The sequence below is a fragment of the Miniopterus natalensis genome, chromosome 1, assembly GCF_054644295.1.
Source record: "Miniopterus natalensis isolate mMinNat1 chromosome 1, mMinNat1.hap1, whole genome shotgun sequence".
Classification (NCBI taxonomy): Eukaryota; Metazoa; Chordata; class Mammalia; order Chiroptera; family Miniopteridae; genus Miniopterus; species Miniopterus natalensis.
In genome coordinates, this window is record NC_142081.1 from 138,039,301 (window position 1) to 138,066,677 (window position 27,377).

Here is a 27,377-nt window from a genome sequence, read left to right on the forward strand (position 1 = left end):
CAAGACCAGCCAGTTGGTAGCAGAACCAGAACTAAAGCCTAGGTCCCTTGACTAGTAAATCACTAAAAGCATAAAGGGATTGGATTAACAAATGCTTACGTCTCTCTCTAGCTTGGAACAGCTCTTTCTCTAGTCGCTGGACATTGACGATTAGGGGAATGGTGAATCTTTGTCCTAGTCACAGTAGAGCTGAGCTGGAGGGGACCTAGCGGGGGCTTTAGGAGAAATTCTTTGGCTTCCAAAATACCCTTAAGCATCACCAGTTGGCAAACCACAAGGTACCCACTAGCCAACATTATCACTAACAACCTTGCCTGATTCCCTCAAGCTATTTCTTTCCTTCATAGAGCCTGAATGAGGAGGCTTTGTAGGCCCAAGAACAGTCAGGAAATAATTAAAGAGTCCCTATTTAACATCCAAATGGCTCATGTCAATACCTTTGTCTAGTACTTTTCTAACCTGGTTGTAGAAACTGTCTTCTTTCTTGTTTTTGAGACCAAACCCTCACATAAAACCCAATTCTGATTGGACTCTTTCCCCCAGCCCCCCTCCTGGGCCTAAGATGCAATCTTGGTCACTGGCTTCCCGCAAAATGCAGAAATGGAAACCGCCCGGCTCACATGCGCCGCTCTCCCCCTCGCCGCCTCAGCAGGTATCACTCCTTGATCACAGCGCCCTTTCCTGCAGATCCTGGGAGGGGCTCCAGAGTCTTTCTCCGGGAAGCCACTGCACCCAACAGGAAGCCCACTGGCCACAAGCCTTACTCCTTTAAGGACCTGTCACTTGCTCCAGCCTGGTTTTTCTCTCCTGAAGGAAGCGGTGTTCTATCCGTTCACAGGCTGCGCGGCCTGTCAAGTGATCTTTCTGATGCTGAGCACGGCCTGCGTCCCTGGCATCTGTCTGCAGAAGACACAGACCGTCCTCCCTTCCCTGAGGGAGTGGCTTAGTAGAGGTCATTTGGGGTCAAAGCCAGAGAACATATATCTCATTCAGAATTCATGGAAAGTTGGAGGTGTGTAGGAGTATAAGAAGAATAAAAGAAAAAAGTATTAAGTTTATAAAGCCATATTCTGAGAAAATCATAAGCAGAAACTGGGGGGCAGCGTGCAGAGAAGGGGAATTGGGAGGCAGAGGAGTCAAGACTGTGATGTAACGCAGCGATTTTCAACTGGTTTGCTGCAAGATTTTTAAAACACGCAATACCTGACTATTTAGGTCACCCTGCTCCTGCCCTCTTTTCCCTTCGATTGTCAAATAAAAATACGACAACAGTCAACACAATAATAGCCTACGGTGTGAAGGAATCAACATTATACCTATTTTTTTGGTCAGGTCGGCAAAAATATTTTTTGGTGTGCCACAGGATTTTAGTAATTAGTTTATGTGCCATGAGATGAAAAAGGTTGAAACTTGCTGATGTAACAGATAAGTGAGTGGATAGTGGGTGGTGAGGAGAGAATTATATAATCTATCATATTTTTCTTACTGTGAGGAAGCTCAGAGTCAAATTTACTATCTGATAACAGTAACCATATTAGCTCTCATAACTAGACTATTTGTTCTCACCTTCCTTTAGGGGCTTAAATTTTTTTGTTTGAAAAATATGAGGTATGTGTAAATATACATACATTATGTAAGTCACCATTGCACAGAATACCCTAACCCAGTGGTTCTCAGAGTGTGGGGCCCTCAGCAGCACCAGCGGCAGCACACCTAAGCAGTTGGTAGTAATGCAAATGCTCAGGCCCCACTCCAGATGCACTAAGTCAGAAGCTCTGGGGTGGGGCCCGGGAACCCGTGTTCTAACAAGCGCTCTAGGTGATTCTGGTACGCTAAGGCTTCAGAAACTCCAACCACAATGTTCTTTGCCATGGATGCCTTCACGTTTCCCCTCTTCCTCCACCTAGAGTACAGGACCAGGCCATGCAACCCTATGTAGTCCCAGATAGTAGGATTAAAAATGAAGCCACCCTGCTTCAGCTCTGAACTAATAGTTCCCTTCACAAAAGTTTTATACTAAAATATTTAAGCAAGAGCCGTTGTTTAAAATGGTATAAAAGTTTTAAGGTAGCAAGAAATGAAAGGCAAGAAATCTGCTATTGATCAACATGTCTTCACTGGGGACTGAATACATGCTGTGCTCTGAACCGGATGCTGTGACAGACCTAAAACTGAAGAGGCGACCCATGTCCTTCAGATTACCATCTTCTTGGGGAGACTGACCATACAGCCAGCTAGTGAAGATGGCCCACTCATCCTGAAAGAGGTGAATTCCAAGAACAAACATGACCACAATTATGAACCATTTCCTGTGTGTCAGTAGATTCAATATCCCCCAAGCCCTCCACCATCCAAAAAAACCTGCAAAGAAGACAAAATTATCATTCCCACTTTACAGAGGAAAATGTGGAAGTAACTTTTCTAAGTCCCCACAGTTTGCAAATGATAGTCAAATTTGAACCAAAATCTGTCTGACCCAAAAGCCTGTGCCCTTCGCCACTCCCTTCATTAAAGAAATGAGCTGTTTTCTGAGTGCCTGAGAGCACAGAGGCCCCACGCAGTAAGGCAACCCCCTCACCACATTACCCACCCCACTGCCAATTTGTTGGGTGTCACTTCATCATTATTCCTTGAGTGGTTTTTTTGCATGAAAAATGAGAGATTCTGCGACTTGCATCCCAGTTACCTATGAGCTGGAATGAACTGAGGTATGCAAAACTTTAGAGAACTAAGGATGAAAAGTGTTATAAATAGTATTATTACAAGTAGCAATAAATCAGGTAAAGAATGTAATGTGCAAGTTGGAACGTAAACTGGAATTAAACCTCATAAATATAAAAGAACCCAAGGCATGCGGCTCTTTGAATCTAACAGTAAAATGCTTAACCCTAATTTTAGATTAACATGGCACCCAAACAGCTGCCTCAGAAAGGCATAATTTGGGAAGGTTGGGGCAGGATGATCCCCAGGGACATTTTGAAAAGGTGGCTAATCTGATGTATATCTTTAATGTTTTTTAGGAAAAATTATAATAGTAAAATTGAACAGTTTACTGTGTGCCAGGGAAAGTTTCTAAGCTCTTTCCATTATTAACTTATTTACTCTTCACAGCAATCCTGTGACATAAGCTGTATTATTATCCCCCATTTTAAAGATGGGTTTTTTTAAAACTGAGGAACAAAGTTCACAGAAGTTTTTAATGAAGGAACAAAGGTCCCATGACCTTTAAACTGAAGAGCAGAGGTCACATAACTGATCAGTGGCAAAGACAGAATAAGAATTTAGGCAGTTCAGCTCTAGGGTATACAGTCTTAACTGCACTGTTTGCACCAATACTTATATGTTCATAAATTATTATTTTTTTAAATGTCTTCCTCTCCTTTCATTAGCTTGTTCTGATTATGCCTCTTCTCTGTCTCTTACCATCGTTATCTCTGGCTGGGCTCAGAACTCCAGCAGCAGGTCAGTGAATGTTGAAATAAAATACAACAAAGCAAAACACTGCAATGACCGTGACTTTTTATTCTTTACAAATGAAGCCATCTAGACAAGAATGTTAATAAGAAAGTTTATGTCAAGGAATCTCAAAACAACAAGCGAGTATTTGGCCCTGACACAGTGTAACAACAGGAACAGAGTGCACATACCTATCAATTCTTCATATTCAGCATTACCCTTGCTGAGCAAGCCTCATATGCTTCCTTCCTCCGGCAATTCTCACTTGATGTCTCTTATCTAAAAACTCTGCCCCAAATTGATGCCTTCCAGATAACTTGCTCAATGTAATTCTCTTTCGAAGTATTTTATAGTTGGTCAAATTCTTAGAAATCAACTCAGTTGGTCCCATGAAGCCCCTAAAAGTAAGCAGCTAGCCCAGAGTAACTCCGTGGATTAGTGCACAGCAGGACTCTGAACCACCACTGCTGGGGCCTGGCTTCCCTGAACCTGAGCACGAAGTTGGAACCTGGGCTCTGCTCTCCAGCAGACCTCACTGCCAGTCCCAACCTCACCACTTCCTGGAGGTGTGAGCTTAAGAATTATTTAATCAGACACTACTATCAGAGATTGAAATATGGTTATTTGCAAAGGGTATATGACCATATACTTAGAAAAGCCAAAGAAATTTTTTAAAAATTGATTTATGTTCCTAGATAAACTTTTCTCTCTCCTGATACATGATAAATATGAAAAAATTAATAATATTCCTGTATACTGATGACAATTCATTACAGTGTATAATTAATTTCTTCTCAAATAGCTACCAAAAAATACAAGCGATATATCTTTGAGAGGTAATTTCATTGGTTTGGTAGGAGGAAAATTATTTCTGCTTCCAAATGGGAAAATTGCATATGTAAAGGATGCCTGACTCTCCATATTCTTCACATTTGCTAGTGTAGACCCAATCAAAAGCCCAACAAAAATGGTACTAGTATTCTGCAAAATTTAAATAAAATTTATCTGGAAAAGCAAGTGGATGAAACTGTAAGTAATATTTTGAAAGAGATGAGCAAGGGTAAAAGACTTTTTTTTTTTTAAATATAAAGACTATTTTAATCAGATATTAAAATATAGTATAAAGCAAAATTAGAAGAGTATGTTAGTTCTAATATAAAACTAGAAGCACACACTAATGGACCTGTATAGGAAGTGTGTTATGTATAAGAATGTAATATATGATATGTTTATATAAAATGTTTATATAAATGATGTTATACCCTCTTGTTAGAAGTTGGGGAAGAGAAATAAACTTAAGTCTATCTGTGCCTCTCACAATATCCAGATGAAAATTAAAGAAAAAAGTAAAAATAAAAACTAGGTCAAAAGATAATCGAATAATAATGAAATATCAAGAGAAGTAAGAACTTCCTAAGTTTGAGAAGGAAATGTAAACTATAAATATTAAAACAAAAAGGCAAATAGACTAAGAAAAACAATTTTAGTAAAAATGGGAAAATGGTCATTTTTATATCATCTTTGCAATATAAAAATCCTATTCAATTTTTGAATAATGTTGAAATAAAACTAAAATAAATTCTATAAAGAGCTCCCACACAGGGAAAAGAAAATAATAAGGCCTTAATACACAATTAGGCAAAGGACAAATCACAGACAATTCATACTAAGAGAAATAAAATTAATAAACAGGTCTATGGAAAAAATATTAACATTACTACTATTCAAAGAAATGAAAATTAAAGCAACAATGGGGTACCATTTCCCAACTATAAAATGTACAGCATTGTTTTTCCCCTGTTGGTAAGGTCATAATGAAACTGTACACTCATATGTTTCTGATATCAAGGTGGAGGAGCACAAATACTTAAGACACTTCAACTGTGAGGGGGAAAAAAGCTTTTAAAAATAGGAAAAAAGTTAAGTACAAAGGTGTTTACAGCCGTGTTAAAATTTTAGATAAAAATTTCAAGGATTATCTAAATGCTTCAGCATAGAAATGCTCTAGGAATGTCTCTAGCAAGCTTTGCCTTACTTCCTGGCCTGCTGTTCCCTCACCTTCAGACACCTCAGTGTCTCTGTCACTGATATGTCCCTAGCTTTTGGCACAGGGCCTGGCACATAGTAGGGATTTAGTCATCACTGAGTGAATGAATGAATGAGTGAATTAATGAATGAATTAGTGAAATGAATGGAATTCATGCTAAATAGTAGCAGGTTGCATTAGTATGGCTCTCAATGAAATGTGAAACTATTAATTCGCTAATTATGAAAATTATGTTGCAGCTCGGAAAAGGCTTCAGGATAGCAGCATAAAGTGGGGAGAAAACAGAATACATAATTGCACATATATTATCATTGTAAGTAGACAATAGTTGTAGGCACATGGACAAACCCTGGAAGACAATATGTAAATTTAATGTTTTTTGCTGGAGTCATGGGATTGTGGATATTTCGGTCTTTTTCAATTTTTAAAAAGCATATTAATTTTTCTCTTTTCACAACTATAAAAAGGCAGGGGGGGAAATTCAGAAGCCTTGAGTCAGAATACTTGGGTGCCAGTCTTGACTCTACTATTTAATAGCTTTCTGACCTTGGACAAGTTACTGGAACTCTTTGAGCCTCAGTTTCCTCATCTATTAAATGGGAACTATAATAGCTACCTCTCAGAGCTGTTGTGAGATATAAATGGCCTAATGCATGTGAAAGGATTTTTATAAACTATAAATTACTCTATGAATGTGATGTCATCATTATTAAAGTAGCCTCTGTTTCCTAAGAGAAACTTTTTATTTCATCCAAATGTTTACATCCAGTCATTTACATACAGTGTAAAAACAATTCCAAAGTCCTTGAAATGCACACCATCCTGTGTTTCAGGAGCTAATACTAAACCAGCCCCGAGCTCAGCCTATCAGGCAGTAATGGGCTTCCAGCTGGGTAAGCAGAAGGGACCTATGAGAGGCTGGGAATGCATGGGAAAGGAGCCAGAGTGAAGTGGTTTCCCCATGTAATCAAATAAGGAAAGTCACAGAAAATCTATCACCAACTTTTAAATGTTAATTATTTAACTTTTAAAACCATAAGGGAGAAGTCTCCTTCCCGTTCCTGTCCCTGGTCACCCAGTCATTCTCTTCCTCCCAAATGGTGACTATTATTGCTTTATTATGTGTCCTTCTAGAATATTTTATGCATATGTAAGCAAACATAAATGTGTTATTTTTTTTTCCTTTCAAAAAATTGAACTATGCATCTTGGTGCTATTTACATATTGGTACAAAAAGAGTTTCCTTATGTTTTGGGTGTTTTTTGTGTGGTGTTTGTTTGTTTGTTTTTGCAGCAATGTTCTATTTCATTGAATGGATATGCCTTTATTCAATCTGTTTTATCAGGCCCCTTCGAAAGAGCATCCAAGTTGTTTTCTATTGTTTGCTCTGCCCCTGAGGAAGGCAGGTCTCATCCTGCCTTAAGCAGTAACAAGGAGGCATGCAGGGGATGGGTCCAGAGTGGCCATCTAGAGAGCCCATTTCTTGCCTCTCTTCTGAACGATCAATTGGGCCTTTAGAATTTACCTGCTTATTTTTCTTGCCCTGGATCAAGACGACATGGTTGGGAGGACCTATTTCAGTTAGCCCTTTTCTTAAAGGTCAGTATTATGCCATAGTTAAGAGTCTGAAGCCGGACTACCTGATTCATGTGCTGGCGCTTCCCACTTAAATTCTCTCTACCTCAAAATGGGAATAATAACAGTATACAGTGCACAGGGTTTTATAAGGCTTAAGTGAGTTAATATATGTATTAGTGACACTTCTTATGTCCAGCATCTTTCAGAGGGTAATTGGGAAGGAGCAACCAAAACAATAAAAGGTGTATTTATCTCAAAAAAATTATGCTCTAAATCAGTGGTTCTCAAAGTATGGCCTGGGGACCCACAGTATCACCTGGAAACTTGTGAGAAATGCAAACCTACTGAATCAGAAACTCTGAGGGTGGGACCCCGCAATCTGGGCTTTAACAAGCCCACTAGGTAATTCTGAGGCACACTATGGTTTAAGAACTGTTGTTCTAAAATGTGGGGTTTAGCAGGGGAGGGTGGTATTAAAACATTCAGATCATGAAACACCTGAAAATCATATTCTTTGTGGGACACCATGAATTGGTAACATAGAATTTTCTAGTAGAAAAATATGCCTGCGTATTTTATATGTTGTTTTCTGCATCTCAAAAATATATTTAAGATTGTTTTCCTTTCAGTCACATTTCCAGTTTTCTCTCACCATTTGTTTGCTGCTAGCACTGATAGATGAAATAGCAAGCGTCAATATTTTAATTAAAAATATAGAGGAGAAAAACTCAGAATTGAAACAATTCTAACTCTTAAACTCAATCTATGATTACAAAATGGGATTTAACCACTATGATTTAACTTTAGTAATTTTTTTTCATTTATTTATACAGCAAATGTTTTCTGAGCATTGACTACATGGTCAAAACTGCTGAACACTTGGAATTCTAGTGAATGAGGCAGGAGGAGATGAGCTGTCCACTGATCTATCATATGAGCTATCCACAGAAAATCTCAGTCCAACTTGTACTATGCCCATGTTTCCATGACACTGGGCAGAGTTTGCCGAGGGGAACAAGCTATTACTGTTTCATTGTCCCTGGATCCAGCACAATGGTTTCCCCGTGAAGACATGCGACTAGCCTGTAGCATAAACCAGGTCAGTTTCAGCCAGCTGGCGGGACCTGCCTGGAGTATATTTTGGGAAAGATTCTGAGACAATATTCTGGCTGGGCAGGAAAGTGTGCTGCGCACAAGAAAGAAGGGAGTCCCAACAAAAGGGTTCTTTTTATTTGCAACCCCTGGAGAGTGTAGCCTTGCTTTCCCCTTGGAATTTCAGCATTTCTTGGATTATAAAATCATACCATTTGCCTTGTCTCCTCCTGAGGCCACTAATATTGTTGGCCTTCTCCTTTCCCCTAGTGCTTTCTTTCTCTGGAGCCACTGGAAACGGCCTAGCCAAGTTCAGAGTCAGTGAACAGTGGTTTCCTGATGTCAAATAAATTAGCATGAAATGATTTTCTCTGTGGTGTTTGGGCGGAGGCCCAAGTGCCCAGCCCTGCTGCTTTCTTTCATTGGCTTCAAGACACCTGGCTTGCTCCTAAGCGTGAAGCAGCAGGATTTGTTTTCCGAATGAGAGAGCCCACACTTTCTTTCAAACCCTTTGCTACGCGGTTGGTGTTTACGCAGATGTGAACAAATGGCCCTTCACCTTCCACCTCCATGCCAACCAACCTCTCGGAGTAAACATAAAGATTCCCATGGCAAGCTTTGTGCAAGAGAACACAAGAAAAGACACAGTGGGCATTACAGTCAAGAATTCACTCGTTGGGCTGGTTTTCCATTTGCTCTACAATTAAAAAGGTGTGTATGACATTTCTAGATTGTTCTTTATTTGCTTCCTTGCTCTCTTACAAGGAAATCATGAATCCCTATTTAGGATCCATTAGGCTCATGGCTCCAGGGAAGTTTGAACCAGATCAATCTGGCTCAGATGGTCAGCTAAAGCTTTAATAACTTGTAAGGCGTGGTGCAGAAAACCTGTTTCATGCTTTAAGAAATAACAAAGACCCTGAACTCCAAAGATTGTTTTCCAACCAGTTTTGTTCAAGAAGAGCCAACATGGAAACCCTCCCAAGATATTTTTCAATTAGCTCTATTGAAAATACATGGAGATTGTATTTATGCTGGTTTACTAAAGACATTAGAAATCATTTTTCTCTTCCCTCAAGAATGCTCTTTTTCCCCTCCTATTTGCTTCTTTATTCAAATCCAAACAAGTTTTCAATACTTGCTCATCACTAGATTGTTTTCAGGTATTATTTGGATATCCTTCTCTTGGCCTCCTTTCTAAATATTTCTGTTTTCTTCAGATGCCTCAAATATACTGTTTTTAAGCTCTTTATTTTTCTTTCCACTCATGAAAAAGTACATATACATGTTCTGGGATTACCTAAATCTAAATTCCACCACAAAATGATGCTTTGAAACTTCTGTAAATTTGTAAATTGGGAATCAAGTCAGTGTTACCCACAAAATAATTAATTGTAAAACTATTAGGCCTTCACCTGATTGATTCTAGTTTTAGACCACTGTGACATGGGATTAAAAGATGGCCAACTCTCAAGTAATTCTAATAATAATGGATAGAAAGAGTACTGTATGTTAAATTAAGTCATAGATTACTATTTTTATAATAATATCAATCCCCCCTCGCCACTCACCACTCGCCACCATCACCAGCAGACAGAAGTGACATTGAAGGGTAAAATTGTCTGGCTTGCTTTTTGGTTGCTTTTCTTCCTGTTTCTTTTTGGAAAACAATGAGCTAAGATGGCAGTGGGGGAGAGTAAAGGATGGATATCAAGAGATATGAAAATGCCATGCACTATCCCTAGAAAGTAGAAAAAGTTGGCCTTTGTTGGGACTTTCAAGATTGTGGACATAATACGCCATGTCCATTCACTGGCTGTAAGTACAGTTTTTATAGCCAGTCATAAAATGGAAAGTAAAGGTTCATTGTGAAACAGTTGGCACATATTTAACAAAGGTAAGACAAGCTGGCACCACTGTAATTTATACCCATTAGCATGGGGCTCGGTGGTGATCCTATGGTAGAGGGCACAGCTAATAAAGAACTTCAAAAGAAGAGAGAACAAATTATGAAATGTAGATTAGTGTAAGCAGTGTACGTTTCCAACTATGGTGAAACTAAATTTAACTCCCAAAGATTAGCAAATATCACTATTAGTTCATATAAATAACCTAGCAATTCTATAAACAGATACAGGTCTCATACAAGCTTTGCCATAAAAAAGACCCAGTTAATCTTATCTAAAATCTATACTATTTAACTTTTTAAGGAAATGAAATGATAGCTCTTGAAAGCACTTAAGAGAGGTTATCTGTCAAATCTACACTTGTAAAGATTTTCCTTGTGAAGACAGAGAATAACTGGATCCCTTGCCTTGTAATAACCCTTCATATTTCTAAAAACAGGAACTGACTACTTAATCTTTAGTTTTACAGGTAAAACAATTCCATCCCATCAGCTTTTTCTTATAGAACCCATTTTCTGTATCCTTGGTTATTTGGTTACTTTTCTCTGGATCTTTTCCCCACTCCCACCTTTTTAATATGTTTTTATTGATTTCAGAGAGAGGAAGGGAAAGGGAGTGAGAGATAGAAACATCAATGATAAGGGAGAGTCATTGATCAGCTGCCTCCTGCACGACCCCTACTGGGGATCGAGCCCGCAACCCGGGCATGTGCCCTGACTGGAAATCAAACCTTGACCTCCTGGTTCATAGGTCGATGCTCAACCACTGAGCCACACCAGCCAGGCCCTATGCCCACTTTTAAAATAAAAATAGATAGGTCTTAGGAAAGATTCTTCTAAACTTTACCCAGAAGCGCTTCCTCTTCTTCTGTGTTCGTTTCTTTAGTTTCAAAAGTTCCATCAAAAACTTAATGAGACACTTTGAATTCCTAAGAAAGGAGATTTGAACACAAATCAAAGATAACAACTAAACCTCTAAAATCATAATAGCACTAATCCCTCTATTAGTGGACGGAGGGTCAGCAAACCCCATGCACTCACCCTGGAGACCATGGCCATCACCTGTGAGCTAACAGCTTTACTGTCAGAGAGGCTCTCTGCTTGACTCAGGTTTTGAATTGCCTGGTTTTTCATACAGGGCCCCTTCCTTCAGCCTTTTGTATTTCTGATTGTTATGCTGGTGTTTTTTTCTATTGAGTCTGCTGGTGGCAACTTTGGAATACTAGACTGTGCGGAACAAGCCATTCTAGCCTGTCCTATTAAGCTTCTTTCTTTTCTCTTTTCATTATAATACCGACTTTAGAATTAGCAGTTTGACCCTGATAGAAGCCATGTTGGAAAGTCTTAATACATTTGAAACACATAAAATAGTACCTTTTACATTTTACCCTAACCCAATATTTTAAGGACCAAAATGAGAAGTAAGTGGTCTAGTGCATAATTTTTTTCTCTTTATCCCAATAACCATTTCCATTTCCATGGTCATATTGATAACATTTTTTGTACTCATTTTTAAACTTACTTCAGTTGCATTTTTAACTTATATACAATTTGAAGCCTATAATGTGTCTGTTATTTGCAAAAAGTGAGCCATATATACACCTTTCCTTAAAGAAGAAAGCAGACAAGGAGGGCCACATCTGGGCCTACACAACAGTTTAGCTCTGTGGCAGCCACTGGAATATCTGAGCAAGCAGAAAGATGCAAGAACGACCTCAGAAGAAGAAAATGAATATAGTTTTCCTCTCACTTTCTATGGGTCAGGGCCAGCCCTAAAGAAACTTGTAAGACTATGCCCATCCTTCTTGGCTGAACAGGGCTCAGTTGCCACCAATGATTATAGGAACAGATTCAGGAAAGTGTAATTAGATTTCTGACACAAGGCCTGAATACATTCAACATTACACACCAGGGTTTGCATATACTATAAAACTTAGCATTTATAAAAATATACAGGAAATCAACTTGTTACAAATAAGATAACATTACAAGTAACAGAGTCTCCATGTCCTGAATCTAAGTCCTCAAAATGTTGTGGTTTCTCTATCCCCTCTTTGTTCTCTAGATACATCTAAGAAAGGTGCTAACTCTTCAGGGAGACTGTGGGTCTCAGAATTATATCCATTGAGACAAGGCAGGAGAAACCACCTTATCACTCACCCTTTGGATTTCTCGTGTCTACCCTCAACTTTTTATACTTTAGTTTTTGAATCATGATCATCTTTTTCTTTTTCATTATTCACAAGTAAAATTTCTCCTCTAATAGATCTAATTTCTAATTCCAAAGAGATAGCTTTTGTTTCCCTGACTTATGCTTAGATTAGGGTTGCCTCCTCCCCTTACAAAAAAGTTTACAACTTTAGAGAGCTACCTCTATAGAAACTATAATTGTAGTCATCTAGTAAAAATAGATGATGAACAGACAGCAAAATGAATATGTTCTTTTCACTACATCTTTCCAGCTGCCCCTTGACCTACTTCTCACAATAGGGACTGCCCTCTCCAATTTCAAGTTTGGGTTGAATATGTTTAGCCATTTTTGCTCAAAGAATCAAGTCAGTGTAATGTAGAAAGTACATTTCTGATCACATATCCCTGTTTCTTCAGCATATATGTATTTATATTTCTAAAATATTCCATACAGGATGGATTCATGCAGCAGAAGAATTGGGCTTTGACTAAAAACCTTTCCATATTGATCTCTTTGGTTTAAACTTCCAGTGTAGAAGGGGGGTGAACAGAGTGCTGTGATGAGGATACTTGTCAGTTAGTTTCAGTGCATTATTTTAGTTGTGAGAAAGCTGGATAAGTCAAGCTCTTTCTGAGACCCCAGAAATCAAAGAGAATTCAGTGAAAGGTCAATTGTTTGAAGAGCAACAGCTATAGTATTCTTTACCAGAAGTTCTGTGAAATGCACACATTTCTGTAATTCTTATGCACATGTCAATGCCAAGAAAATCTGTTGAAGAGTGTAGAGTTGGGCATTTAAAACTTGAATGGCCTGTCGTTTTGTTTCACAGCAGCAGACTACACCATGGTGCTAACTGGAGGTATATATTGATGTCACTTACTAGTATCACAATGGTCACATCAGGCATGCCCCTCAAAAGTTATGGAACAAATACACACAACTGCTAAATGCTTGGTAGTCAAACAGAGACTTTATTTGATTAACTAGGGGGACTACACTTTGAACTGAAAGGAGTGCTATAAATCCAAAAATCTTAAACCCCTGTTTACTTCTTATCACAGGCCCTTAGTACCTTACTACCCAAAGGGTGGGCCCCATACTAGCAGCATGGGCACCACTTGGGAGCTCGTTAGAAATGCAGAATCTCTGGCCCAACATCAGATTTATTAAATCTGCATTTTAACAAGATTCCCAAGAGATCTGTATGCACATTAAAGTTTGAGGAACACCATTTAATAGATAACTTTTTTTAATGCTAGCTGTAAAATGATTTTGTCATCTAAAGTGTCCTCACCAGGAAATTAAAAACACTAACTGAACAAAAATATAACAATTACAACTCTCTTGTAAAGCCATCAGCAATGTCCTCTGTCTTTAGATTCATAGGATGGCCTATTTCACCCACACACTAAGACCAGGAGAAAAAAAAGAGTTAAAAGATAGCTCCTGGCAAAACATCAGATATATTCCCTTCCGTGTCTTACCTTGCCTTGCGAGGAATCTCCCTAGAATCGGCTTCTTTATTTCATACAGTTTTCTACCATTCAGAGTCTAGAAAAAACTTCAAAGGAGTGCCAGGTGCTCTGAGATTAACAGCTGTTTATTATTTTCATTAATTAACCGAAAGAGTTTAGTTCCGTAGAAGTCCCGAGGAGATTCTGAACACAACTTGAAGAGCACGCAGCCTATATGCCTGCTCAGCACAAATCAGCTCTACCCTACCACTCACAGCAAGTGCACCTGAAAAGGGGGGAGGGGAGGAGATTCTATAACCATGGGTTCTTGAACAGTCTCTCACCCGTTCCGATTAGCACAAGAATAGAACTGTGGGGATCTAGCTTGAGGTGCCTTGCCTTTCTCTGAAATGCTCATGACTTCCAAACCAGCCTGGGCTCAGTTTTCCATAGTGTCAGGCACTGGGCAGAACCTCCATGGACAGAATATTTTAGGAGTAGACGCATGAGTTCTGAAGGAAAAGGGCAGATATCTAAAGATTAGCTTTCAAAGGGTATGGTGAATAGTTTCTCACAATTCTGGGTGATTTTCACTGGGAACACAACAGCAATTAGTGGCCATTCTTGCTAAGTACCCAACCTATCCCTTTCCAGAAAGGACTTAGAGATTTTCAGGCATTTTAAGGGCTCATTTGTGAATGGGCTTATAAATTTCTTCTTTGTTGTTTTTCCGCTCAGCCTATATTGTGTAGCAGTATCTGCAGAGAACAGGCTGAAGACATGTACATGATTCCTTAAAGTGGTTCTTCCTGTAAAGTGAACTAGGGGTCACCGGTATCAGAATCTTCTGGAGTGCTTGTTAAGATGCTCTCTTGAGCCTCCAGATCTACTAAATCAGAATTGATGGGACCTGGGTCTTAGAATCTACATTTTTAACAAGCTCCTGTGTGGCTTTTCCACGTATAAACTACTGCTTACAGTTTAAAGTCAGTTGAATTTTGGATTATGAGAGCACCCTGGCCTGCATCATATTTCCTAACTACCTCCAACATTTAGGTAGGGCTATGAATGAGCCTGAGGTGTCTTCCCATCTTGAGCAATCCCAACTCAGCCTAGGTTTTTTTTCCTCCATGTAGAAGTGTTAGGGGAAGAAGCAAAGTATTATCAGTGGATACCCTGGTACACTAAAATGCTTCCCTGGTGATTTATATCTTAGCTTCATGGATTTCCAACCCAGGTTCTCCCTACCCAGTTAAAAGATGTTACCACAACCAACTAGCTCCCAGCAGGTTCTCTTAAACTGTGGGATTAGAACAATCAATGCAGGAAAGAAGTGGTATGTCAGCGAGAGTCACCTAGACCACCTAGGAACACAGAGCATTCCAATTACGTATCTAGTCTGTCCATGCCTGAACTCATCTTGCAACGGATTGATCTTGTCTTGAGTTGTTTTTGAATTTGCAGTGCCACCAGAATTATGCCCCCATTTCTTAATTCCTACACTGAAAAATGATTAGGTGTAAATTTTCCACTAGGATGAGTAGTAGACAGCCCTGGTTGAGGGTGTCTGTCACCAAGCTCTGAATTCACTGTGTTCTTGTCACATTATTGGTATTTCTCTTGTCTTTCCCTGGTAGAAAGGGGACGTTTACAGGAATAGTAGAATAAAAAAGTGGCCCAGAAAGAGAACCATTACAACATTCCATGTTTATAAGTGAGTATTAGTGCACATTTTAATTTAAGCTCCAAAGACAGAGAACAAATCAACTAGTACACATTTTTAAACCACTTATATAGTAAAAGAGTTCTCTTTAAATTCTGTTTCTTATCAACATAAGTTCAGTCTTCCATTGAAATCAGCAATAATGTAACAGATTTCTGGCAGGGTTTTCCCACCAATACACCCAGTCCATATTCATAAGCCATCATCTGGACACCTATATATTATGATCAATAGTTAACCTGTCTTGTGTTTCACTTAATGTGAGACTTCCTCTTTGAGGTCCTGTATATAAAAAAAAATAAATACAAAAAGAATTAAGTTTCACTTCAAAGGAATAATAAAAGGAATGTTAAGCTTGGCCCAAGAACTAAATGATTTCCATCCTCATGAAAAGCAGACAGCCACAGGTATCTGACCAGGCTCCTAAGAGGTAACCATCAATTTCTCCCCCCTAAAATGACTGCCTTTTGCCCCTATAAACTCCTCAGAACTAACTGCACTCCGAATGAGGTAAACTTGGCATTTTCATGACAGGAAGTGAACATAATGAACTCTCACATTTTAACCCTTTGTTCTTTGTGTTCTCAACATCATTGATAGGTAAACAAAGATTTATTCTGGAGGACTCAAGTACAATTTTCGTCACCCCGATGACCTACCTATTTAGTGTCTATTTAGGTGTTTCTGGATCTGAAATGTCCAGATAATTGGCCAGTTCATTTAGAATGTTTTCACACAACTCTGTGTTCAAGTGACAAAGGCTAAATGACGTGTGATAGTCATAGAGGCAGGAAAGAAATGGCTCTTTTCAATATGGGCTCTGTGTGGCACACACTCCTGAGGCTACATGGAGTCAGGCGAGTGCTAACCCCAGGTTCTCATTGCTCCCAGCAGAGGTGTGCTGTTCTCATTGATCATCAGTTTATAAGATGACTCAGGCCTTGTTTGCCCCTCATTTCCTAGGGAATTGGTAGGAACTAAAATAAAAGATTATCACTATTTAATAGATCAAACTAGAAATCTTTTCAAATAAGTTGAATGGTTTGCCTCAGGTTATGTCGTCATTCCGAGCTAAGCCTAGACTAACACTCAGAACGTAGAGAGGCGTGGGGAGAGGGCCTAGCGCATGTCCTCTGGGCCCCTACTTCTTTATCAACAGAACCTCATATCATTCTTACAAAAATCCTACAAGGTCAGTTTTCTCAGACCCCTTTAACAGACGAGGAAATGGGGACTTAGCTACCTTCACACATCATTGGAATATATCAGAGCCAGGAATCAAACACAGGTCTTTTTTTTTTTTCAAAGATCATGCACATTAAGCTCTAAATCTAGTGTTTCCCAAAAGTGTGAGGTGCACGCCACTCCTTCCGGTGGTACATGGAGGACAGCTTTACTGAGCAGTTCTCAAAGGTTACTCTGAATGAGAATCACCTGCGAAGCTCGTTAAACTGCAGAGCCCCACAGCCTCCCCAAGAGCTCTGAGTCACCACCACCCAGGTGGTGTCCTGATGGTCTCACCATGAGAAACGCACTGGGGATGAAAATGTAATTAGCACTATGAACCCACTTCACAGGCCTTTTCCTTTTCAAATAAACTTAAAAGTAAAAAAACGTGGGGGGCGGGTTGTAAATCCACACACATTAGTTTTTAATGTCGCTTTATTTAAGAAGAAAACATTGAGGAAGTGATAGTAGAAGTGGTAGCAGGTCTGTCCAAGATCGTAGGGAGGACACTCTCAAGACTGACATCTGAGAAAGCCAGGGACTCACTGGTGTGAGATGGAAAGGAAAGGAATAGGCCTCTGTTTGCCCAGATACAGGCATGAACTGAAGACCCAAGACCTGCCTGGAGCTCAGGAACCCTCTGCTGTTTCCATGGCCCGGTCCTACCCCTGGGGACAGTGTGGGGGTGCGGACACAGAATGTTCGCTGGGGTCCAGAGTGGGACCTTCTCCCCAGGTAGCTGAAGGCACAAAGAAGCATCCCCTAACCCCGCGGTGGCCCAGCAGCACGAGGGACATTACAGCTTCTTCAGGTGCTCTTTTGAAGGGTTCCTGACCATTTGAGGTCCCAAACCAACTTTGATAATTCATAAAAGCATCGCATACCTCCCCCAGGAAAATTCTCATATATACACACAAAAATGTGTCATACTACTTCACGGGCTTCGCAGGCTCCTTGCAGCTCACCCACAGACTCTGAATGTAAGACGCCCTTCTTTATGTGAAAATAGAGTGCATTTCAGCTCACAAAATTTTGTTTGAATTCAACTTATCCTTCCTCTGAGCAAAACATATTTTAAACAGTAGTTCTTTGTCTGGCTTTCATGGTTCCCAGTGGGGTGGAGCTGGGGAGAGGGTGTCAGAGTTGTACGTAGGTCCCCTGACTCTACAGGGAGTATTCAGGTGTTGGTACATTTTTCTGGGGAGTACTTTCATCAGAGTACCTTCATCAAGGAGCTCAAAACTCAGAAATAGTTTTTTTTTAAAAAACATTTTTAAAAACTTTATTTTTTAATAGCCAGTTTTTATTTAGCCCTAGCCAGTTTTGCTTAGTGGTTATAGCATCAGTCCTCGGATTGAAGGGTCCTGGGTTCGATTCCAGCAAGGGCACGTACCTTGGTTGCAGGCTCGATCCCTGGGCCTGGTTGGGTCGCGTGCAGGAGGCAACCAATGATGTGTCTCTCTCACATCGATGTTTCTCTCTCTCTCTCTCTCCCTCTCTCTCTTTTTCTCTCTCTCTCCCCCCTCTCCCTTCCACTCTCTGAAAAGCAATGGAAAAAATATCCTTGGATGAGGATTTTTAAAACCCCACTTTATTTTAAAAAAACCTTTATAAATGTAAAATAAAACACAAATAACAGAAAACCCCCACAAAACAAAAGAAAGCTGTAGGGAATTATTATCAGGTGGAGAGCCTGTGACCACCATTCGGGTCAAGAAGTAGAACCTTACCAGCCACTCAGCAGCCTCCGAGTGAGCCTCAGCCCATCACAGCCCCTTCCTCCCTCCAGAAATAACCAGTACCCGGAAATTAAGAGCAATTATTTCCTTGTAATTCTTTCTGATTTTATCACACAAGTGTCTGTCCTCAGATACCGTCATTTAATTTTGCTCACCTTTAAAATCTGATATATATTTTCAATCTCTTTTAATCTACCAGTTATCCTCTATGCCTTATTTTTTTCCTATAATTTATCTTTTTTTAAAAATCAAGCTATTTAACTATAGTTTCTCACAGGCTAGATTTTGCTGGCCACTTATCCTTGGTGCCTGCAGTTCATTATGTTCCTCTGTCCTTGGTATTTCCTGCAAGTGAGTAGTCAGGTTCCGAGACAGGATCAGACAGCGTGGCAAAGTTCTGGATGGTATGTTTTTCCGTCAAGAAACATATAACATCTGGTTTTTCACTCTTTTTTTTGATGTAAGCAGCCATTATTTTAATGCCTGGATCTATTGATTTATTAGGAGTTACAAAATGTGTATCATTTTGTTTTTATTTGTTAGCTGTAATTTTATAAGGAGATACCTAGTGGTGTGGTTCACAAAGGCAAGCTTCATAAATCCTTGATTCTTTCCCTTTAACTACTCAGCTTTTAAAGCAATGAATTAGTCCCTGTTATCTTCAGAAGGTGACCAACTAGTGCAATATATAAATACATATATACGATTACGAACTCACAGATTTAAACGTACTTGATGGATTTCAAACCTTCACAATTCTTATCCATTTTAAAGCTCAGATTGGTCAGTGGAAGCCTTGTCTTCAAGTTGGTTCTCAAGTCCATTAGACGTGACCCTACTAGTCTTTGACAGCTCCTTTGCTCTCTGGTATTACAAGATGTTCCAGGCTCATCTTGTGGGTCTCCTGCCCCAGACTTGGGATCAGCAGTTTTCCAACAAATCCTTATTTCTTTTAGAGGAGAATGGTATTTCAAGACCACATCTGGGCCCTAAGGATATCCATTGTTTCTGAACTGGTTATTGTTTCTAGGCCATTTCAGTGAACAGAGAGCTAGGAAATGTACATGCCAGATATGCGTGTATATTTATTTCTTTCATCATTTCTTTTTTAACTTTATTTTTTTTCTCCTTTTCACCTCCTATTTCTCTTAAGGAATTACATGTTATATTAACTCTTTCATTTTTTTTTTCTAGTTTAGCCTTCATTTTACTTATATTTTAAATTATTTTTGACACCTGTTCCCGGAATTCTGAGTTTTTCAAATTGTTGTTTTTGTCTTTTTTTTTTCTTTCATGTTTTGAATAATTTTCTTAAAATATTTAGCTTTTTGTTTTAAAGTAGTATATGATAGCTTCTTTCTTTTTTGTACATGTCTTTGTAGTATATTTTATCGTCTATAGAGATTTTATTCTGCTCTCAATCCTCTTTTTTCTTAAAATAACTTTATATAGAATTTTACCTCAATAATTTTCTGTTGCCAATTTTTATGTAAAATTTGTTTTCCTGAACTTTTAGGAAGAGTTTTGATTCACACAACTTTTCTAACTTCACAGAGATCTCTCCTCTGTTGTTTTTGTAGACTGGCAACTACAAATACCTGACAAATGCTCCTCAAAACTGCCAAGGTCGTCAAAAACAAGGCAAGTCTGAGACACTGTTACAGCCAAGAGGAGACCAAAGAGATGTGGCCACTACATGTAATGAGGTGTCCTGTATGGACCCTGGAACACAAAAAGAAATTAGGTAAAAACTAAGCAAATCTGAATAAAGTATGGACTTAAGTCAATAATAACATATTCATATTGGTTCATTAATTATAACAAGGGTATAATACTAATAAAGATTTGAAGATGTTAATAACAGGGGAAACTGGATGGGTACTATATGGAAACTCTGTACTATCTTCTCAATTTTTCTGTAAATCTAAAACTGTTCTACAAATAAAGTCTGTTAGACACACACACACGCCAGCAGCATTCTCTCTAATATTTCCTGGCTCTGTTTTTCCCACCTATCCACTTTTATCCACACCTTCTTTTCTTCATTTCATCAGCGTAACACCCTATGATGGAAGAGAGCCCTGTTGGTTCAGTTTCAAGAGCTCACAAGGGCTGTATTGCTCCAGTCACTTTAAGCCTTAACATAGGAAACTTGTATCACCAGCAATTGAGGTGGGCAAACACCCCACAACTCCAGCTGCTGTTATCAAGTTGACCTGCTTTAGTTCCCAGTTTCATCTCCTACGGGTTCTTCCGTTCTCATATTCATCAAATCCAGCTGTGTTGCGTCCTTCTGTTTTCTCTTACACAGATGCCAGAAAAGTACTGCTCTGTGGCTCATATTTTACAGTTCACTGGTTTACCTTGTTCCCTTGTTTTTTTAATACATGTTGTCCATGGATATTTGGTTTTATGATCTAGTTGCTCTGTGGTTTTTTTCCTATAATTTAGGATCCTGAGCTTTCTAATATATACATAATTTTTATAGCTTTATTGAAATATAATTCATATACAATTCACCCTGTGTTTTTTTGTGGGGAAGTTAGGAAAACTCAAAAATCATGCTGCCGCCGTTTCCCAGCCTCAAGATGACAGACTATTGAGACGATGAGGATTTTATTAAGGCAGAATGCGCGCTGTCTCGTTTAACTGTAGGCCGGCTAGAATGGGGTGTGGGTGGCACAGATGTGGTGTGCTACTTTTGTGTGCCTTCAAAAGCAGACATTCAAGGGCTTCCTGTCACGTGTGGTCTATAACCAGTTCACAGTTATTAAGGGTGCAACGATGGCAGCATTGGCAAGGACACTTGAAATTCAGCAATCATCCCAATAATGTCATGAATTTTACTTTCTTTATGGCCTAAGCTTCTCCAAGTTGCTCAGTCTTTGAAGAGCAAAAAGAAAATCAACACATACGTAAGCGTAATTTCGCTGTCTTCTGCCAGGGCATGCATATCTGTGTGGAATTTTCCTCTCACCCAAGAAACACAGCTCTGCACTGGAGGAGGGCTCAGTCACTCAAAACCCAGGTGACATCAGAATAGCAGACACTGTGAAACAATACACCATATTTTCAGGGGTCCATTTTTTAAAAATCTGAGAAGAAAAACTCAAATGCTCAAGGTCTCATCTGAAGTTCTTTCTAGCTTTCATGACTGGGAGACATGCAGAGCCTGTAGTATCATCTTGAAGAGTGATTTTTAGGCCTAGCTAATAAGAAGGCTGTGTATTTGGCGGAGGCCCCACGAACCTCATTCCACTACTAACTCTGATAGACACTTTTAGCAGGGCCAGCTCGTACAACAGTCTGTCAACTGCTAACTACTCAAAATTAAACCTGTGAGAAAGATTCCACTCAGCCCCCAACAATTTCTTCCCCAAGGTGTTAATAAGTCTAATGTGAACTTATACAAATTTCCTATCTTCCATCTGCCTTTGCCCATTCTTTAGGCAAAGTGCTAACAGGCAGCCATGGAGAGGAAGTAACAGGGACCCTCACAGAATCCATAGCTTGGATAATCAACCTCTAAACAAAGGGCAATGGGCTTCACAATGTCTTATTTTAAAGCTACAACTAGACCTTGTTGGAATTAGACAGCGGCTCTTTCTCCCCAGAACATTCTAAGGATGAGAGGCCACCCTCAGAATGCCACCCTAACACAAACTAATCCCCATACACACCACTAGTCATGGTTTGTTTTCTTAAACAGCAAAAGTTTATTTTATTTCACTGCTCCATCAAAATTATTTATCTCATTTATCATACAGTTCCTGCCTCGTGTGTTTTGCCAGAACTAACATGCATGAAAATTATGTTAATGGGCCTTGGACTGGTTTTAATGTACTTCATATAATCAAGAAACTAAACAAACAGAAAGGGCTCTGAAAGGTGCTCATTCTACTCGGAAGGGCCGCTTGCTCTTGTAAGACACGTTTTTGAGGAGAGTAACTGCCAAGGATCAAACCACCAGCAGCGCTGTTAGAAAAGACCTGTTTATTCAAAGAAGAAAATAGACAGAGGGAGTTGTCATTGTATCCCACTCCATCAAGTACCTTAGGTTTCCATGAACCAGTGGCAGTTTCATGGAGAGAGACTGAGAAGTGATTTGGAAAGGATTCTTAACACGTAAACTGACCAACAGAAAAAATAAGTTTCAATTTTTGAGAAGCCAGCTTGGTGAAAATCAGCCATTGCTTGAGGAAATCAGTGTGTGTCTACACAGGAATGTCACCATGATGCCGGCCTGGTGGTCTCCTTCCAAAGCACGCTGACGTGGGGAAAAGCCATATTTAAAGAAGTCTTTCTGCTACTTCTCAGAATGACTATCCTAGGATTTAGTTCAAGATGGGCCCGCATTATCATAAATTTTCCTTCGTAAATAGGTCTTATGGAAAAACTTTATTAAACTTGCTAAAGAAATGAAATGTTGAGCAGCAGTTTTAAATGGCTTTGTGATATTGCTCTGAACATTTATATTTACATGCTAGTTTTTTATAAACAACTGAAAAAAATCTTCTTGAGAACCAGGAATTGGGCTAGTCTCTGGGACACAACAACCACAAAAAACAAACAAACAAAAAAACTCTTATTAGGAATATCAAACAAATGCTAAAAACAGAAAGAATCTATGTGTCTGAAATGAAAATAAAAACATTGATGTGCTATTTTCAGACATTTAAATGATAGTATAAGATGGATTGATTGACTGACCAAACCTATGGAATTGAACTTAGTGGTTAAAATAACCCAAATATGTGATCTCCAAAGGACTACAATATGTAAAATATGTAACCTTCATTCTTATCTCAGATAATATCCAGGACATTGGCATCATCTCTGTCCCAGTGACAGGAGGAATGAAGGCTGCTGGAGACTGCAGGCTGGTAAAGAGTCTATGAGCAAATTAGGGGCCTGAAACAAAATATAATTTCAATAAAGCACCTTCTCAATGTGGTTCAACAACATTGGAACTTTTGTTCTTTGACTCAAATTAAACAAGGCTTTATCTATGGAAATAAAAATATATACAGCTGAAGAGAAGTGGCACATTAAACTTATCAGTTATTTTGCATTTCAACTCAATATATGAGTCAAATTCTTTCTTTACTGTTTGTTGTAATAAGGAGCAGCTCGAGGGGTGGGGAGTGCATAGAGGCAGCAGAGGTGAGGCAGAGAGAGAAGGGGACAAAGGTGATAAATGCAAAAAATCCCACAAAAACAAGTACCGCTGTGTATGAATGTCACGTTGCAGGCATTCAGCAAGAAGGAAAGAGACTATGAGGAAATGCACAGAAACGCTATAAGAGAGAAACTCCTGACAGAGTGAGAACGCATTCTAGCTACCTCTAGCAAGACTTCTTACTATGGTTTCTCCCAAAAGGTCTCAGTTCAAACTTTAAGCATCTTATATACCAGATAGACAATGGCAACTTTTTTAAAGGAATTGTTTATAATTGAACCTTTTCAAATATTGTAAAATAGAGTACAGCTAAATATATATTTCTTAGTTTGTTTATATTATCTTGTTATAATTTTATAGATTAATTTTGTACTCACGGTCAGCAGCCTCAACCACTTAACTATTCTTGAACTATGAAAAAGGCAACTTCAACTCAATGCTTAGAATAGGAAAAGTGAACACTATATAACCTTTACTTTGTCTTAGGCTCAGTTCTCTTTAATATAGGCCCTGTGGCACATTCACTAACAAGCAGAATTGCACCAGACTGAGGTCAATTGGCCCAATAAGGCAGTTTTAAGAGGCCATCCAAACAAGTAAGACCTGAGGCAGGGATCAGGAGCTGAAGCCAAAGCCAACGGGTGCGCAGAATGACAGGGGCAAGGGGAGCGTGAGGCTGCCCAGGGAGGCCAGGAACAGGGCTTTCCCTGCTCTCTGAAGTAGAGAAGTAGATACTGCTGCTTGTTGCACTTATCATGTCATAGATAGAATAAAATAGAACATCTTTTTGAACATTAGAAATCTGAATTTAAAAATTTTAAAAATTTCTGTGGGGAAGGTCTTTTTAAGGAAACTATAAAACCCAGAAACCACACATGAAAAGACTGACCTATTGAATTGGTCTCAACATTTAAAACTTCCGTAGAAAAAACTCCACAAATAAAGTAAAAAGGCAAACTTGTATAAAACATTTGCTGTACATACTGCTCAGATGCAATACATACAAAAATATCTCTTATAAATTAGAAGAAAGAAAAGAAAGAAAGAAGAAAGAAAGAAAGAAAGAAAGAAAGAAAGAAAGAAAGAAAGAAAGAAAGAAAGAAAGAAAGAAAGAAGGAAGAAAGAAAGAAAGAAAGAAGAAAGAAAGAAAGAAAGAAAGAAAGAAAGAAAGAAAGAAAGAAAGAAAGAAAGAAAGAAAGAAAAGAAAGAAAGAAAAGAAAGAAAAGAAGGAGGAGGGAGAGAGGAAAGGAAGAAGAAAGAAAGGCAAAGAAGAAAACCAAACAAGGACAAACAGGAAAAGCATCTCATAATTTTATAAACATCACTCATAATTTAAAAATATTAACATCAGAGAGAAACAAGATGGCGGCATAGGTAACCACGGTCCCGCCACCTCCTGCAACCACATCAAAATTACAACTAAAATACAGAGCCACCATCGCTCAGAACCTCCTGAGATCTGGCTGAACAGAAGCCCCACAACCAGGGAACTGAAGGAGCATTGAGACTGGTAGGAGGGGCAGAGACCTGGCCTCGGGCCCACACCCGGTGCAGTGGGTGCTGTGGCTTAAACCCAGAGGGACATCTCGGAGGTGGAGGTTTCCCTGAGGAGTGAGGGGTCCCAGCCCCACATCAGGCCCCCAGCCCAGGGCTCCAGGGCCAGGGAGAGACGTCCCCACAACTTCAGGCTGTGAAAAACAGTGGGGACTGTCACTGAGGCTGCGGGAGCCCCAGGCTCTCCTCTTAAAGGGCAGGCGCACAGACTCACTCCGATGCTCCCTCTGAGCCCAGCACCGGCCAGCAGCTTGAAAGGACCTGGGACATTTGGGGAGGAACTAACCTGCCTGAAATTAGGGCGAGAGGTGGAGGGGCAACTTCCTCCCAGGCAGAAGGGCTGGCAGAGGCCATGGCTCCTTTGGCGAGTCCTCCCCGCACACAGCTGGCAGGCAAGCGCCATATTTGAATCGCCAGCACCTGACTCTCACCTTTGGCCCCACCCCAGTCACTCCTGGAGGCCCCGCCCCTCCCCACCTGCAGCTCATCCAAGTCATTTCTAGTGGCTTTTCTGTGCAAGTGACCTCTCAAGTCTCATGCTTAGGACTTTCCTAAAATCTCTCAAACAAGCAGCAGCGGGCCCCATACAACTTGATAAGTGGCCCCAGGCCTGGCACTAGTGACAGCCTGCATTGGTTCATAACTTGGCCTCTCCTGGACACCTCCAAGCCCAGCACAAGTAGCAGCCAGCTATGGTTTGCTGAGTAGCTCATGCTGGGTGGCCCTGGGCAAGGCACCGGCAGAGGCTGACTTTGCACCTCCTGGGAGGCCCCAGAGATAGTGCACTTGGTGGTGAGACTGGACCACACTGGAGTACAGCCCTACCACATCCACGAGTTTCACACTGAAGGGGCGCACTAGGTGAACACCAAAGCTCCACTGAAGTAAATCCTGCTAGGGGTGTCTCTAGCACAGCACCTCTTTGTCTGTAGTTGTAGCTGGTCCTCACAGCCGAATGGCCTAGGGGTCAATTCCTCCCAGTGATGCCAACAGCAACCAAGGCTCAATTACAACAGGTCAGAGCACACAGCCCACACACGGGAGCATCTAGAAGGCCCAGCTCAGGTGACTGGAGAGGCTGAGCCACTGGACCCTCCAGGACACCTACTACACAAGGCCACTCTACCAATTCCAGGAGACATAGCAGCTCTACCTAATACATAGAAACAAACACCTGGAAGCAGCCAAAATGTGGAGGCAAAGAAACGTCACAAGGGAAAAAACAGAAAAAATCTCCATAAAAAGAACTAAATGAAATAGAGCCAAGCAAGCTACTAGATACAGAGTTCAGAATTATGGTTATGAGGTTGCTCAAGCATATTAGTAAGAGTATTACAAAAGCAAGCAAGACCATCGATGACATAATAAAGCACCTATTTGAAATGAAGGCTACATGAACTGAAATGAAGAATAATTTACAGGGAATCAACAGTAGAGTAGAGGACACTGAGAATCAAATCAGCAATTTGGAATATGAGGAAACAAAAGAGACCCAACCAGAAGAGCAAAAAGAAAAAAGAATCCAGAAATATGAAGATAGTATAAGGAGCCTCTGGGACAACTTCAAGAAGCCCAACATGTGTATTATTGTGATGCTGGAATGAGAAGAAAGAGAGCAAGAAATTGAAAACCTATTTGAAAAAATAATGACAGAAAGCTTCCCCTACCTGGGGAAAGAAACAGACTTATAAGCCCAGGAAGCACAGAGGGTCTCAAACAAGAGGAACCCAAAGAGGCCTACAGCAAGACACGTCATAATTAAAATGCCAAAGGCTAAGACAAAGAGAGAATCTTAAAAGCCAAAGGCTAAGACAAAGAGAGAATCTTAAAAGCAGCAAAAGAAAAGCAACTAGTTACCTACAAGGGTGTAGCCATACGACTGTCAGCTGATTTCTCAACAGAAACTTTGGAGGCCAGAAGGGAGTGGCAAGAAATATTCAAAGTGATGAAAAACAAGGACCTATAACCAAGATTGCTCTACCCAGCAAAGAACTGAAGGTCAGATTAAGAGCTTCACAGGTAAGAAAAAGCTAAAGGAGTTCATCACCAGTACTACATGAAATGTTAAAGGGCCTTCTTTAAGAAGAAGCTAATGAACAAAAGAATCTGATGAACTAAATAGAACCAGAGACATTGACATGCAGCAGACGATCATATTTCAGAGGAAAGAGGGAAGGGGGGTGGAGGGTGGGAAGAGATTAACCAAAGAAGTGACATGCATATATGCATAA